General features: G+C 29.7%; 1 long non-coding RNA gene across 1 annotated transcript; it reads right to left on the minus strand.

The window, feature by feature from the left end:
- Positions 1–314: 314 nt before the first annotated feature.
- Positions 315–2,777, minus strand: LOC129308104 (uncharacterized). The gene is made up of 2 exons (XR_008592539.1): positions 2,510–2,777; positions 315–490 (listed from the first exon to the last, which is right to left on the minus strand). It is a non-coding gene; the product is annotated as an uncharacterized LOC129308104 (long non-coding RNA).
- Between the last annotated feature and the right edge of the window lie 2,909 nt (positions 2,778–5,686).

A 5,686-nucleotide genomic window follows, 5' to 3' on the forward strand; every position in this document is an offset into this window, starting at 1 on the left:
TAATTAGACTATTAACTTAAAATTATTATTTCAAATGGTTCAAAGTTTTTAATAACTTTTAAGTAAACTGTACTTTTATTTTTAGAAAAATGAAAAAAATAGCCATCATTATATTATATAAAATAAAATTATTTAATTATGAGTAAAATACTATTTTTTTGAAATTATTTTTTCTTTAACATTTTATACTATTTAGCCTTACATACAAGAAGTTTTTACTCTAGATTATTCTTAATTTTTAATCAAGTCTAGCTTGGATGATAACTAAATAATTATTCAAAAATATTTTTTTATAACAGAAAAACAAATAGTAATTAATCAAAATAAGGATTCTAACTATAATATATGTGAAGCATTCATGATAGAATTTACAACATATATTATATAAATTCAAATTTTATGAGAACGGAGATTAATCAGCATAATGCTTCATCTTTCACTTGCAAATAAAACCCCTCGATGATCATATGAAGGTATAGGGCTAGCTGCACTATATGAGATCAAAAAATATTTTTTAATGAATAACATTCCAATAATGTTAAAATTTAAGAGAATAAATGTAAAGGAATAAATTTAGTATACTTCAGCAATTATCTAAAAATAAACTGAAAAGAAAATAATTCAATATAACATGCTTACTAATTTTGGAATAAAAAATCATAAACCATTAAATAAGAGTAATCAAATGATTTTTATATGAATAGAAGAGGTGGCATACTTATTAATTGAAACCAATAAAATTTAATTACACAATTCAATTAAAAGTGTAAAATTTTGATGACTTAACAGAATAAATAACAAACATGGACACACAATCTATGAGGATAAATAACCAAATGCAGCTTATGCCATGAAGACAAACGTGGACACATAGTCTACGAGGATAAATAACCAAATGCAGCCAAAGCCACAAAAACAAATGTGGACACACAGTCCACGAGAGTAACACTAACCAAACGCAGCTTGAAACCACGAAAATAGATATAAATACAAGACCCACGAATAACAAACTTGAGAACAGAACTCAAAAAAATTAAACTAACTAGTTATTAACCTTAGCGCGACAAGGACTGACGGAATTACTGTTAGCAACCAGTATTTTACTTATATTCCTTAAAGAAAATCACCTTTCAAACATGAGAGAAAATAACCACTTATCAGGATACAATTTTCTCTTCTCAATAACAAACTCGCATGAATTATTTAAAAATTCAATCTTTTCAAATATGAAAATTTACAACTAATGTTTCATAAACTCCTTCACCAGTTTTCAAGATTTTCCTTATCGAATAAAGGAATACTAGAACTCATAAATGCATTTCCGTCAATCTTATATGTTATGATTTCAAGTGCTAAAGATATTTAACTAATAAAAGTACTTAGAGAAAAATATATTAATAACTGTAAATGTGTTGAAAATAATATTTTAATAAAAGAAAATTTGTTAAGGTATTAATTGATTTGAAACGTTATCTACTTACCTTGATCAGCTCCCAAGATAATAATTTGTTCCTTCTAAACACTTTCCAATTGCCCTTTAGCTACTTTATTACCTAGACGAGGACAAACAACTCTCTTTAACGATGACTCCACTTCATACATCTCCTATAAATATTCATTAACCCAATATCTTGTCCAGAACATAACAAATTTCCTCAATCCTTATTTGTTCTTAACCCATCAGCCATCTAAAAAATATATTATTCTTAATTCTTTCTCTAACTTCAAATGATATCATTTTGTCACTCATATATTCTTCCCTTGGTAAACAAAGTGATCTATCATCAAGGTTCTTCAATGATTACTCACAAGTATGTTTTATTCAAAGCATGCACCATTTCCTTTCTTATATATTTGCAAGTATTTGGACATCAATCCAAACCCATTAAAATAATTGAGGCTAATATTCAACAACTCAATGAACACATTCCAATCCAAATCCATGACAAAATTGAAAGAAATTAAAATAGATTAATATCAATTTTTCTACATATAGAAAGAAACATTGAATTCAATAAAACACACACACAAATGTTAGATAGATATAGATGTTCGAACAGTATTTGCACCTTCCTAAGTTTCAATATAATGATTAAACCACCTAAATCCTAAATTTCAATCCTTAATACACCTAATGTACTTGATTACTCCAATCCAATTCTCTTGTGCATTTTAGCAAACACCTTGTGTGCATTAATTAAAAAAAAAAAAAAACCTGTATCCTCAAGCTTCCTACGCTTCCAGTCTCTTGCTCAACCATTCCTAAACTTTTCTATAAATCTATTATGCTTCCCAAACCAATGTCTCTCTCTGTTTCTTCTTTTAAAAAAATCCGTTAAAAAAAAACTGAAATTCTTTCTAGTCTTAAATTTAATCTTGTGGGAACATCAATCTTTCCCTTATACACAGCAACTAATATGAAGGAAGAATCAAATTTTCAGCAAATTCCTAGAGGTTAAAACACCCACCGATCAGACATAAGGAAGAGGGAGGATGGAGCTTGACTCACCAAGGAGCAAAGGAGGAATGTGTATAAAGTCTCAAAGTTCTCTCCCTCACCTAGAACAGCACCAATGCGGAACAGTAGGAGGAAGAAGAAGGGCAACATGCGATGTAGAAACAGAGGAGGAATAGCAGAGGAATCGCGAGCTTCATGGAACCCTCAGTTGTGACGAACGGCAAACCCATATTTGCCAGCAACAGACAATCCAAACAGAGGACAGAAGCTTCTCGATCCATTTCTCCCAAATGTGTTCTCTTACCGTCTCTCAAATGCGTTTGACGGAAGACGGAAAAGCATGAATAAGAAGAAGAAAAATCTGATGCGTTTTTGTTTCTTTTAAAGCAAAGGGCATTTATGAAATTTTTGGCAGTGCTGAGACAAAATAAATGTCTCTTCTAATGCCACCAGTTCGAACTCTGCCTGAAATTTATAGATCACAGCACATCCCACCAAGCTGCCAATTTAGTTTGTTATAACTTATCCAAAAATTTTATAAAACGAGGATCAAATAGCTTATCCTCAAATTTTAATTTATTATTATTTCTAAGCCATTACAATTCAATAATTTCACCCAGGCTGATGCAAAAACAAAATCCGCTTTGTGCTCCAAAGGGATTAGAACTACTTGAATAAATACAAACATCCAAAGTCATTACCATTAAACCATCAATTCACTCTTATTAAACTACACCAAAAATATATAAAAATATAATTAAAATACCTTACCACTAATTCTTATTTTAATTAAATTTTTTGGCCATTACATTCATAGTAGGAGTGGTACTTATAACATTATCATATATTTGATCATCACTTCCTCTATCCAAGGAAGATTTCATAATAAAGGAAGGAGTAATAGCTTTCACCTCTACCTTCATCTTTTCACTGGTACTTTGCTCATTACCTGCACTAGTAGAAGGAGAAACACAAGAATTTTTCTTGGAAGAAATTAATGCATTTTTATTAAATGTAACATCTATATTAAGAATAACTTTCTTCCTATTAGAGTCAGAACAATATAACCGATATCCTTTAGATTTATATGCATATTTAAGAAATATACATTTTCTAGCTTTTGGAGCTAATTTACCATCTATTCACCATCAAATATTATCGCAAGCATATGGGTTTTCACAAGTATAGAATATTCCAGAGTTATTATTCTCAAGAAGATTTAGTCAAAAGAGGTTTAAAATTTACTATTAAACTTTAAGATAGGTTGAGCAAAAATCAAGAGTATGTTTGAGTGAAAATAATAAAAATTAAATTAAGAAGTGTTTTAAAACAATTAAAACTCATTGAAACCTTAACTTTCAGAGGTGAGGATCTAAGATTATCTTTCCCCTTTGTATTTCATAAAACTCAAATTAATTCCTTTCAAATAGCTTTTTAATGATAATAAGTGTTAGTCTAAGAATCTAATCTATTTGAAAAAGCTTTCTTAAGTCAAAATTAAGTATATTTGTGCAATTTTAATATGACTATGCAGAGTTAATAAAATATCTCTATTTTACCAACAAAACCATCCATTTATCTTTGTAAATTTCTAGCCCAACAATATTTTATCCAAGTTCTACACTTAAATTAGCTCTTTCAAGCACAACTTAAGTGAACAAAGCAATTTAAATGATGATCAAGCACTTAAAAGTATTAAGTATAGGATAAAATAAACACACACACACACAAACCCACCCACCCACCATTAACTACCAAAGAGAGGAATATTCAAGTCTTTAATCCATACAAAGTTTTGAAATAATCCTAGAACAAGAAAATTAGCTACTCATTTTCAAAAAAGAGACATAAATGTCACAATGTAAAGCATCCATATTAGAAACGAAAAGAGAAATGGGAAGAGAAGAAGAAAAAAATGAAGAAAATCTACTTGAATCTCTTCAGATCTTCAATCCTTAGCCAAATCTCCTTCAAAACCCTAAACCCTAGTAGAGAATGCCTCTAAGAACTTCATAAAGTCACATCTCCCTATCTGAAGGCATGTTTATGGCTTATCTACCCTAATTTTTCCATTTTATAGCTCAAAACATAGCAAGATTTAGGCCATGCTTCACGGCGTGTTGTCATTACATCATGGCACATATGGTAAAATGTGAAATTGCACCACGGTGTGTTAGTAGTACACTGCAGTGCTTCTGCATCTCCAAGAACTTCATCTTTGTGTCACGTGCCACAATACATGATACAAAGCCTTTAATCTTCACTTTTTGCTCCAATTTTTTTTACTGTTATGTTTCTATATGCATCATCAAACATCATTTGACTATTTATCTTTAAAATTACCTAAAATAAATCACTTGAAACAGTTGATACAGCTATGAGATCTGTCAAAGTTTAAAATCAAGGTAAGAGCCTATGCAAAATTCTCAATAAATTCTATTTTCTAAGTCAATCTAGATTAAAGCTCATTTTCTTATATTTAAACTTAAAATATTCACAATGATATAATTGAACAAAGAAAGTGTAGGAAAATGCACTGAATTGACATTAATTTTACTAGGTTATCACTATCATTAACATATATATATGCGGAACACCCAAAAATTCTTAAATTACAATAATTAATAGGGTTACCTGACTAAATTTCTTCTGAAACTTGTAAATTACGTGATGTGTGAGGTGAATGATTGACAAATAACATGCACGAGAGGCAGTGGAGGTAGCTCTAGCTTGTAAATCACACCGATGCCATAACCCAACATTAGAGAGCATATAATGTGCTCTTTCAAGTAGAGTTCTTTTAATACATTTTGCAACACCATTTTGTTGGGACTTTAATTTCCTACAAGTATATGTCTACCAATTTCATTATTAGCATAGAACTCATTAAAATCATTTTCACAAAACTATAGCTTTTTATCTATTGTCAACTTTTTAACCTTTCTCCCTATTTGATTCTCAACTAAAATTTTTCACTTTTGGAAATATAAGAAAGTTTCATTTTTACGCCTGAGAAAATAAACCCAAATTTTGTGAGAACAGTCATCATATAATGATGTTCTTTAATAGACTGATATTTTGAAGGTCTACATAGATCAAAACATACAATGTCAAGAACACCTTTAGTGATATGAGTTGCAAAAGAGAAACTAATTCTTTTTTGTTTTATAAAACACAATATTCATAAAACTCCAATTTACCAATACTTTGACTACACAATGTATCTTC

Source organism: Prosopis cineraria, unplaced genomic scaffold (assembly GCF_029017545.1).
Source record: "Prosopis cineraria cultivar Desert tree isolate PC_DT_omini unplaced genomic scaffold, ASM2901754v1 PC4, whole genome shotgun sequence".
Taxonomy (NCBI): domain Eukaryota; kingdom Viridiplantae; phylum Streptophyta; class Magnoliopsida; order Fabales; family Fabaceae; genus Prosopis; species Prosopis cineraria.